The sequence below is a fragment of the Schistocerca piceifrons genome, chromosome 10, assembly GCF_021461385.2.
Source record: "Schistocerca piceifrons isolate TAMUIC-IGC-003096 chromosome 10, iqSchPice1.1, whole genome shotgun sequence".
NCBI lineage: Eukaryota > Metazoa > Arthropoda > Insecta > Orthoptera > Acrididae > Schistocerca > Schistocerca piceifrons.
This window is the reverse complement of record NC_060147.1, coordinates 123,513,491-123,525,692: the sequence shown is the minus strand read 5'-3', so window position 1 is coordinate 123,525,692 and position 12,202 is coordinate 123,513,491. Positions and strand designations below refer to the sequence as shown.

At 44.6% G+C, this 12,202-nt stretch overlaps 1 protein-coding gene across 1 annotated transcript in view; it reads left to right on the top strand.

Moving 5' to 3' along the window:
- LOC124718753 (carbonic anhydrase 13-like) overlaps positions 1-12,202 on the top strand; it is a 113,183-nt gene that overhangs the window by 34,758 nt on the left and 66,223 nt on the right. The gene's annotated exons all lie outside the window — the stretch shown is intronic.

Sequence of the window (12,202 nt, the reverse complement as noted above, 5' to 3'; positions counted from 1 at the left end):
CAACCAATAAACCATTAATCACTGATGTTGTTCACATATCTCCGAAAACATTTTGGGAAAACAGCGATCAGTTTCACAATTATACTTAGTCGCACATCTATTGGTAACTGATTTCAGTGAAACAGCGGTCCATCTTCAGATCGTACTCCAAAGTTGATGTGTGGAGACAGATCCACAGAGAAGGAGCTGCAGATGTCTCCAGATGTTGTCAAAGTCTCACAAACAACTTAAATTGGAAAGAACACATAGAAAATATTGTGGGAAAGGCTAACCAAAGACTGTGTTTTATTGGCAGGACACTTAGAAAATGTAACAGACCTACTAAGGAGACTGCCTACACTACGCTTGTCCGTCCTTTTTTAGAATACTGCTGTGCGGTGTGGGATCCTTACCAGGTAGGACTGACGGAGTACAATCGAAAAAGTTACAGAAAGGCAGCACGTTTTGTATTATCGCGAAACATGCGAGGGAGTGTCACAGAAATTATACAGGATTTGGGCTGGAAATCATTAAAAGAAAGTTGTTTTTCGTTGCGACGGAATCTTCTCACGAAATTCCAGTCACCAATTTTCTCCTCCCAATGCGAAAATATTTTGTTGACACCGACCTACAGGGGGCGGAACGATCACCACGATAAAATAAGGGAAATCAGAGCTCATACGGAAAGATATAGGTGTTCATTCTTTCCATGCGCTATACGAGATTGGAATGACAGAGTATTGTGATGGTGGTTCGATGAACCCTCTGCCAGGCACTTGAGTGTGATTTGCAGAGTATCCATATAGATGTAGATAAATGTAGAAAATAACAGTACAGGCATAAGCTGTCGCCAGCACACTGGTCGACAAAGATCAAATGTGCCTGCCACAAGAGAGGCCAGAGACAGACTTGGAAGCAACAAGCCACCAACGCCCTCTTCACAGCACCTATTTAGGCCCCCACTGCTGACCAGAGGTCCTCAGTCAGTCACTAGCTCAGTCACTCTCACTGACTCATTCCAGTTGGCATCCGTCATTCATTTGCAGAATAGGACATAGTGTAATGGCGACTTCTGCCACTGAATGTACCAGGATGCCCAAATGTAGCCAGAAGACACCAAATGTAGTACATGGTTGCCATGAGTTGCCATATCAAAACTCATCAAGAAGTTCCCAAATGATTTATTTGTTTCCACTAAGTACTCCGCTCACCTCGGTCCCTGCCACAGGGCCCTGCAATGCTGAGGTCACCGCCCCAGCGACCCAGCGCAACACACTGCCGTGTGTCGGCCTTGTAGGACCATGACATTCCTTCCTCGCTGGCGTAGCTGAGATCGTGATGACTGCAAGTGCCTGCAATCTGGTGTCCGGATCTGCAGCCCTCGCCTTGGAAGTCTCTGGTGTGCGTTGGGAGACGAGACAACTTGCCGCAGTAGTGAGCAGCCGCAGAGTGGCCCACTGCTCGCTGGCTGCGGTCCCCGTGTCGGCCTCAGAGGGTCGAACCAATGACCCGCCATGGACTGGGATGCTGGCGCCCCATCTGCTGCCGTGTGTAGCCCGGAGGTGTGACACGCCCCGCCATCCAGGAGAGCTGCCACACTTGAATCAATCTCGTTAGAACATGAGACATATTTATAGTCGGCTGTGCACCTCTGTTTCGCTAACGCACCGCTCCAAGTCACGTATGCACAACACCTGGGTTGCACCAGTGGGCCCCTTCTACCTGTACCTTGAGACATGCAAATCGCTGCATTTACTCTTTTCGATGTTTCAATGGCCATGCAGTCTCCATTCTACTTCGCAACTGCTGGTATGCATAACTCACTGCAATCCAGCCCGCACCTGGCTGTGACTTGCGCTCGGAATATCGCACAAATCTAACTTCCCCTATCCTAAACGGTGGTGCAGCTGCAATAGTGTTATATTATGGCCAGATTACTGATACTGTCTGCAAGAGGACTATTACAGAAGAGCTTGTACCACAACACATGGACTGTATTGAAAATAAGTAGCTTCCTGGTCATGTAATTAATGAAACCTGTTAGTCCATGTGCGCAGTTGTGATGCAGAAAGAGGATATCAGCCACCAGAAAACCTCCTCTCTCTTTCTTTCTGGCACAAAACTCTACAGTGGCGCCGAGGGCACTACAGTAGCGACAAGGATACTACAGTAACTTCACCAACTGTAACAAAAAAGAAAGTTTCATTCTCATCCACTAGTCAATTAATAATCTATGTCATTAAAATTACATACACTATTTGAAGATGAGAGGAGAAACATTACCACTGATGACACTCAGAATTTTTACATCACTCTTAATGCAGACTATTGCAGTTGCTGCTCCATGGAGCCATCTCCACACATCAACTTTGGAGTATGGTCTGACAATGGTCCAGTTTTGGACTGAAACGAATCACCAATAAATGTGATTTGTGTGATCAGGACTGTTTTTCTAAGTGCAATTGGCGTTATTATTTACAAATGTTAACTATTATATTAACTGATACATACATAAATACATTAATCCTTGTTCCATAGATCATGAATACGATATTTTTTGTAATGATGTGGAATGTGACACTTTAACATAAGTTTTCTTTACACGAAATAATTAATTAACCTTTTTTTTTACAGTTACTACTCCATATCTAAGAATTCATCTATTGAGTAGAATGAGTTGTCATTCAGAAATTCTTTAAATTTGCTTTTAAATGTTGGTTGGCTATCTGTCAGACTTTTAATACGATTTGGCAAATGACCAAAGATTTTTGTGGCAGCATAATTCACCCCTCTCTGTGCCAAAGTGAAATTTAATCCAGAATAGTGAATATCATCCTTTCTTCTAGTGTTGTAGCTACGCACTTCGCTGTTATTTTTGAATTGGAATGGGCTATTAACGACAAATTTCGTAAGTGAATATATGTATTGCGAAGGTACTGTGAATATCCCGAGTTCCTGGGCTCCAGCTATTACTCTGATTACACGGTTTTGTGCAATGAATACTTTCTCTCTTAATGACGAATTGCCCCAAAATATGATGCCATATGAAGGCAGTGAATTAAAATAGGCAAGTAGGCTAATTTATTGACATGTTTATCACAAAAATTTGCAATAACCCTAACAGCATAAGTAGCTGAACCTAACCGTTTCAGCACATCATCGATGTGTTTCTTTCAATTCAATTTCTCGTCAATGCACACACCCAGAAATTTTGAGTACTCTACCTTAGCAACAGATATGGGAATAAAGTCCAAATACTAATGACAGTAGATCAGTAATGAGTAGCATATGATATGCACCAGTCTGACAATAGACAGGTAATTATCAGTGGGGGCTGCAAGGGATTTTTATAAGCGGAGTAACATAACACATTCTTTCAGACCTTCTCCAGAGTCTGCTGGAAAACCAAATTACGTAAAGTGCATAGTGAGAATCATGCGAATGCATTGTGAGTGCGCGATTTATGGAACGACTCTGATCGCCCCATTTCGACATGTCTGGGGTAATAAAAGCTACCGCACTGACATTTCGAGAATACATGATGTCTTTCATGTAAGCCAGCAAGAAGAAGTCCAGAGCACGGTCTGATGATGGCAGTGGTCCGTTGGTTTGTCCATCACTTCCTATCCATTGCTATGGAAATGTTCAGTCCTGGAGGTCACGAACATGTTAACTCCAGAGCGGTGGTGTACCATCCTGCTGGAAGATCACATTTGGTAGAACGGGAAGAAACCGAGGGGCATCAAATTGCTCAGTTCCTGTTACTATTTCCTAGGTGGGGGTACTGGTGTAGCTACGCTGCATCTGATCAGCGCACTTGAGACATTTACCTTTTCACTGTCTCTGATATATTTCTGAAACAATGATAATTAATTGAAACCCTCAGCTGGCGACAGGTGTTGTTGATATTCCTCGATGGGGACAGCTGAAAATGTGTGCCCCGACGGGGACTCGAGCCCAGGATCTCCTGCTTACATGACAGACGCCCTATCCATCTGAGCCACCGAGGACACAGATTAATAGCGCGACTGCAGGGACTTATCCCTTGCACGCTTCCCGTGAGACCCACATTCCCAACTGTCCACAATCTACACACGTAATGTTCCTAACAGATATTTGCCCATCCACTCATTACTCTCGCACACTAAGGTGACGATTCCCGTAGGAGTTCGGGCGACCTGTGCGCATTCGCACAGACGAAGGTCAATGGCCAGGTAGCCGTTTAACCATATATGAAGATAGTAACTGTTCTCGAAATAACGGATACCATTGATGGCCGCGCAGCTTCTCTAGAATAAATGATAATTAATTGAAACCCTCAGCGGCCGACAGGTGTTGTGGACAGTTGGGAATGTGAGTCTCACGGGAAGCGTGCAAGGGATAAGTCCCTGCAGTCGCGTTATTCATCTGTGCCCTCGGTGGCTCAGATGAACAGAGCGTCTGCCATGTAAGCAGGAGATCCCGGGTTCTAGTCCCGGTCGGGGTACACATCTTCAGCTGTCCCCATTGAGGTATATCAACAACACCTGTCGCCAGCTGAGGGTTTCCATTAATTATCATTTATTCTAGAGAAGCTGCACGGTCATCAATGGTATCTGTTCTTTCGAGAACAGTTACTATCTTCATATACACTCCTGGAAATGGAAAAAAGAACACATTGACACCGGTGTGTCAGACCCACCATACTTGCTCCGGACACTGCGAGAGGGCTGTACAAGCAATGATCACACGCACGGCACAGCGGACACACCAGGAACTGCGGTGTTGGCCGTCGAATGGCGCTAGCTGCGCAGCATTTGTGCACCGCCGCCGTCGGTGTCAACCAGTTTGCCGTGGCATACGGAGCTCCATCGCAGTCTTTAACACTGGTAGCATGCCGCGACAGCGTGGACGTGAACCGTATGTGCAGTTGACGGACTTTGAGCGAGGGCGTATAGTGGGCATGCGGGAGGCCGGGTGGACGTACCGCCGAATTGCTCAACACGTGGGGCGTGAGGTCTCCACAGTACATCGATGTTGTCGCCAGTGGTCGGCGGAAGGTGCACGTGCCCGTCGACCTGGGACCGGACCGCAGCGACGCATGGATGCACGCCAAGACCGTAGGATCCTACGCAGTGCCGTAGGGGACCGCACCGCCACTTCCCAGCAAATTAGGGACACTGTTGCTCCTGGGGTATCGGCGAGGACCATTCGCAACCGTCTCCATGAAGCTGGGCTACGGTCCCGCACACCTTTAGGCCGTCTTCCGCTCACGCCCCAACATCGTGCAGCCCGCCTGCAGTGGTGTCGCGACAGGCGTGAATGGAGGGACGAATGGAGACGTGTCGTCTTCAGCGATGAGAGTCGCTTCTGCTTTGGTGCCAATGATGGTCGTATGCGTGTTTGGCGCCGTGCAGGTGAGCGCCACAATCAAGACTGCATACGACCGAGGCACACAGGGCCAACACCCGGCATCATGGTGTGGGGAGCGATCTCCTACACTGGCCGTACACGACTGGTGATCGTCGAGGGGAAACTGAATAGTGCACGGTACATCCAAACCGTCATCGAACCCATCGTTCTACCATTCCTAGACCGGCAAGGGAACTTGCTGTTCCAACAGGACAATGCACGTCCGCATGTATCCTGTGCCACCCAACGTGCTCTAGAAGGTGTAAGTTAACTACCCTGGCCAGCAAGATCTCCGGATCTGTCCCCCATGGAGCATGTTTGGGACTGGATGAAGCGTCGTCTCACGCGGTCTGCACGTCCAGCACGAACGCTGGTCCAACTGAGGCGCCAGGTGGAAATGGCATGGCAAGCCGTTCCACAGGACTACATCCAGCATCTCTACGATCGTCTCCATGGGAGAATAGCAGCCTGCATTGCTGCGAAAGGTGGATATACACTGTACTTGTGCCGACATTGTGCATGCTCTGTTGCCTGTGTCTATGTGCCTGTGGTTCTGTCAGTGTGATCATGTGATGTATCTGACCCCAGGAATGTGTCAATAAAGTTTCCCCTTCCTGGGACAATGAATTCACGGTGTTCTTATTTCAATTTCCAGGAGTGTATATGTTTCTGAAACGTCTGGGGATTTTTCGAACCCCAGATACGAATATTGTGCCGATAGATCTTCTCACATGTATGGAACGTTGCTTTGTCAGAGAAAATGAGATTTCCTAGATGCCAGGGGTTTTGCCTGATCCAATCCAGGGTCTCAAAAGCAAATTCGTGGCGAAGCTGCAAGCCGATCTTCTTCAATGACTAGCCGTTTCACTTCAATAATTTGTAATCGTGCAAGAGAAGCTGTTTATGCAGCACCTTGTGAACTGCTGAGTGAGGGATGTTTAGCTCTCGCGATGATTGGAAAACTGACTGATGGGTTCCTTTGGAGCGTTTCTCTGATCTCATCTACCATTTCAACACAGATTTGTTTTCTGCCAGAATCAGACTGCCTGTTTACGCTCCAAGTGGCTAGAAATTTGTCATAACAAGTCTTAACCGTATTAACATCTGGTGGCTCGCTTTGAACTTCACGTCGGAAATCTCATTGTACAGCACTGGGTGATTTCGTTCTCACTTACCACATCACACTTTGATCTCTCTGTTGAGGTGTTGGCATTTCTGGTAATTATTTAAGAGTAATTATTTAACATCTGAAATAAAGAAAAAGAAATCTAATAAATGTAGACAAAACTTACTGAACTGCTTTGCATGATAGAGCAAACAACGAGTATCTACACTGTCGATTTACGAGGATCACTCCAAAGAAATTCATACTATTTTTTTTTAAATCCATCTTTTATTCTACATGTGTGAAAGTTTTACAGTGTGTAGATACATCCTTTAGGAACACTATTTTCATTTCTCCACATAATTTCCATTCTTACGCCATCTTGGAACCAGCGCCTGTATACCCGCACGGTAAAATTCTGGACCAACCTGTTCGAGCCACTGTTTGACATCGTGCACAAGGGAGTCATCATCTTCAAATCTTGTTCCACGAAGAGAGCCTTTCAGTTTCCCAAAGAGATGATAGTCACATGGAGCCAGGTCAGAACTGTAAGGCGGGTGTTTCGATGTTGTCCATCCGAGTTTTGTGATCACTTCCACGGTTTTTTGACTGACATGTGGCCGTGCATTGTTGGGCAACAGCAAAACATCTTGCTTTTGCCGATGTGGTCTAACACGACTCAGTCGAGCTTGAAGTTTCTTCAGTGTCGTCACATATGCGTCAGAATTTATGGTGGTTCCACTTGGCATTATGTCCACAAGCAAGAGTCCTTCGGAACGAACAACATCATAGCCATAACTTTTCCAGCAGAAGGTGGGGTTTTGAATTACTTGGGTAAATTTGCATGATGCCACTCCAATGATTGCCTCTTCGTCTCTGGTGGAAAATGATGGAGCCATGTTTCATCACCTGTCACAATTCTTCCAAGAAATTCATCCCCACCATTCTCGAACTGTTCCAAAAGTTTCTTGTTTCTTTGTGAGCCACTGTCAACATCTTGGGAACCCATCTGGCACAAACCTTTTTTAACGCCAACACTTCCTTCCGCCATCGCAATGTAGCGTGACAATTCGTTCACTGTGATGCGTCTGTCAGCAGTCACCAACTCGTTAACTCTCTGCACATTGTCTGGAGTGTGTGCAGCACGAGACCTGCCGCTGTGAGGACAATCCTCAATATTGACGTGCCTGCTTTCATCACGTAACCTGCTTGCTCACCGACTAACTCTACTGCGATCGACAGCAGCATCTCCATATACCTTTTTCAACCTCTTGTGGATGTTTCCCACTGTCTCGTTTTCACAGCACAGGAATTCTATGACAGCACGTTGCTTCTGACGAACTTCAAGTGTAGGAGCCATCTTGAAGACATGCTGTGACGGCGCCACTCACGGGAACAGATTGAACTAAGTTTGAAAACAAGCGGGAAGGATGAATCTACACACTGTAATACTCCCACACATGGAGAATGAAAACTGTATTTTTACAATAACAGTGTGCATTTCTTTTGGAGTGACCCTCGTATATTAATGTGACCACCTGTAAAAAGCCCAAATAACCATATTTTGCTGCGTGGACCTTTGTGAGGCGTGCATGAAAGGTGTCAAAGGTTCTGAGAGGTACTGACAGGGATCTGGAGCCAAGCCAACTCCAGTTCAGTTGCCAGCTGCGATAGGTTTCTCAGTCGAGGAGGTTGAAATCCAGAGGCGTTTGGTGGCCAGGAGAGTACAGTAAAGTCATCGAGGTGCTGTTAGAACCACGCACATATACCGCGAGCTGTGCGACACGTCGCGTTGTCCTGCTGGTAGATGCCATCGTGCCGAAGAAACACAAACTGCATGTACGGGTGGAAATGGTCCCAAACGATAGATGTATACTTGTGTTGATCCACTGTGCCCTTGAGAATGACGAGATCACCCGGGAATGCCACGAAGACATCCCCCAGGCAATAACTGTTGCAGACTTTGACGCTGTACACGCCAACAGCCATCTGTCCGATGGAGCACAAAACGTGATTCATCTGAAAAGGCCACCTGTCACCACTCGGTGGAGGTCAAGTTGTGATATTGGTGTGCAAATTCCGGCCTTTATCGCCGACGAACAGCAGACGACATGGGTGCAGTAACCATCTACTTTATATATCCTCCACTGCTAGTGTTGCCAGCTGCAGTATGTGATTGTTTATTTACGTTGCCGTCGAGCATAAGCGTTCTTAACATTAGTGAAGTGTTTCCCACGAAGAAAGAGGAAAAGATATTCATTTTCATTTACAAGTTGGTAGGATAGCCATCACACAAATTTAAATATATGCATGTTAAAGTACATGAAACACTTCCTTTGCTGTTCCAGCCATGTCTGAGAAGTCTGTGTGTGTGTTTCTGTGTGTGTGTATGTTTTTTTTTTTTTTTTACTGGTATGCCTGCTTTGAAGCCGACGAAAAGCATTGTAGTCCATGTTTTATTACTTTGTTTCAGTATAGAACTGTTTCAGTTGTGAAGCCATGGCTGATGTGAGCTTGCATTGGCACACTTTTGAGCATGTGTGTCGATGCAACGACGCCACAGATAGGGTGACAAGTGACAGTGATGGGGGGTGTCTGAAGGTCGCTTTGGCGAGGTCCCAACTTACAAAGAAACCCTGTTCGACTTGGACAAACGTGCTTTTGTTTGAGCCAGTGTTGAAAGCAGACAGCATAGAGAACGTAAGAGAACGTTTGCAGCAGTAGCTCGACTAATTGGCAATCTCCAATGAAATCCATTCGCCAAAGAGCAGCTCATCTTCAAGTACCTCGATCGGAAATGCATGACGACATTTAGAAATTTTATGGAAACGAAAGTATTTGGACTGATTTTTGTGAACTAATTATCTGACAACGATGTCTAGTGTGCAGGAGAAATATCACTGGAGTGCCGTAATCTGTGAGTGTCGCCATCATTAAACTGGAACTGTCTCACGACTTTGGGATAACGCTGTTTGTTTACTCTTTCTGCAGACATCGGAACTTTAATATTACGCGTGTTTGCTGCAGTTTTACCATGAGTTTATTGGTAACAGCAATGGCGAATTACGGATATTTGAACGTATAGGCTGAACATAATTTATTTTGAAGTATCACACACATTATGTTTGTATTATATAACTACTTAGATGTATTCTGCTGCTTGGAATAAATGTTTTCAGTCTGTTATTATATGTGCAAAATGGGATTTTGCACACTAGAGAAGAAAAATGGTGTGTGTGTTTAATAACAACTCTTTAAAGTGCAGAAAACTGAAAATAAATAAAAAATTACACTTGTACTAAGAGCAATGTGAAATAAAAATTTGCTAACTACTGGTAAATGAAACCTTGTAAATATTAAAAACTCTATTGGCCGAAATTTTAGCATTTACCTTAGATTTCATTTTCGGCAGAAGTCTGGTAAAGAACGCTTAATTTATTTATTTTTATCGCAACATTGGCTACCTCAAATAAGTCAGTAAGAAATCAACAGACTGAGAATGAATGATAACTTTTAGGACAAAATCAGTGGCTATGGTGAATTTTTCCTTGAGCTTATTGCCCTCACCATGTGATAAACAAGTATTGGTAATCCCTTAATGTGTGTTTTCTCCTCTTGATGCTATTATATTGGTCTGTGACTCAAGAGGCAACAGTTCAGGCTCTCTCTCTCTCTCTCTCTCTCTCTCTGAGTGTGTGTGTGTGTGTGTGTGTGTGTGTGTGTGTGTGTGTGTCAGTAACCAAGACAACCAAATTATTGAATGTTTTAAGAGCAACTGCTTCAACAGTCATGACAGTCTACACAAAACATGAAAAGACATCGTCATGTAAACGTAATAGTGCGCGCAAATCAAAATCAAGTGACAGAGATCGTCGTACGCTAACACGAATTGTGTCAAAACAACGCAAAACTATGGCGGCTAAAGTGACTGCAGAGTTCAATGGCCATCTTCAAGACCCTGTTTCTATCGACACTGTCCGCCGAGAACTCCATAAAGCGAATATTCATGGACGAGCTGCTATACCGAAACCTTTAGTGACGAACACCAACGAAAAGAACCGCATAACATGATGCCAGTAGCATAAATCCTGGACGGCTGATCAGCTGAAAAACAACGTACGATCCGACGAGTCAACGTTTCCGTTATTTTCAACATCGGGCCGGGTTTACTTCTGGAGAATGTCAAAAGAAGCCTACAATCTTGATTGCCTGATTCCAATGGTTAAGCATGTAGGTGGAAGTGTGATGGTGTGGGTGTTCTGCTGGTCCCATCATTACTCTCAAAGGCCGTGTTACAACCAACATTTTTGGTGATCCGGTGCACCCCATGATTCAAATGTTGGTCCCCAACAATGATGCCATATTTCAGGACGATAACGCACCGATTCACTCAGCCAGGGCAGTACAGTCATGGTATGAGGAGGATGCAGCTGAACTGCAGCGTCTTCCCTGGTCAGCACAGTCCCAGGACTTGGACATTATCGAACCCTTGTGGGCGGTATTGGAGCACAGACTCCGGGGCAGATTTTTGTCTCCCTTGTCACTATAGGAGTTAGAAGAGGTTGTGACCAAAGAGTGGCATAACATTCCACTGCAGAGTATGCAAACATTATACGCCATTATTCCAAGAAGACTCACAGCTGTATTATGGGCAAATAGGGGTCCAGAACTTTATTAATAAACCACTCTCAAGTAAGTACAGGGATTCATATTACTTTTCAACCCATATATATATATATATATATATATATATATATATATATATATATATATATATATATATATATATACTGGGTGATCAAAAAGTCAGTATAAATTTGAAAATTGAATAAATCACGGAATAATGTAGATAGAGAGGTACAAATTGACACACATGCTTGGAATGACATGGGGTTTTATTAGAACCAAAAAAATACAAACGTTCAAAAAATGTCCGACAGATGGCGCTTGATCTGATCAGAACAGCAATAATTAGCATAACAAAAAGTAAGATAAAGCAAAGATGATGTTCTACACAGGAAATGCTCAAAATGTCCACCATCATTCGTCAACAATAGCTGTAGTCGAGGAATAATGTTGTGAACAGCACTGTAAAGCATATCCAGAGTTATGGTGAGGCATTGGCGTCGGATGTTGTCTTTCAGCATCCCTAAAGATGTCGGTCGATCACGATACACTTGCGACTTCAGGTAACCCCAAAACCAATAATCGCACGGACTGAGGTCTGGGGACCTGGGAGGCCAAGCATGACGAAAGTCGCGGCTGAGCACACGATCATCACCAAACGACGCGCGCAAGAGATCTTTCACGCGTCTAGCAATATGGGGTGTTTTTTTGTTGTAATAAAACCCCATGTTATTCCAAGCATGTGTGTCGATTTTTACCTATCTATCTACATTATTCCATGGTTTATTAAGTTATCAAATTTGTACTGACTTTTTGATCACCCGGTATATATAGTTTTAAATTGTTCTTTTCACTGGAGGTTAAGATACATCAATTTTTCTTATTTGAACTTGACTGCATTGGACCTGCAAGCTCCCCTTAACAAGAAAACTGTTGTCAGTGGTTGAACACAAGGGGGAGTTCATAATAACGTGACAGTGTAGTGTATACAGAGTATTGTTACTGATGAACCTATTTCTGAGTTGTGACAGTTGTGGTAGAATCGGTGTAAGAAGATTCCTGACAACTGGCAGCAGCAGAATGTAGAAACAACAGTCATCT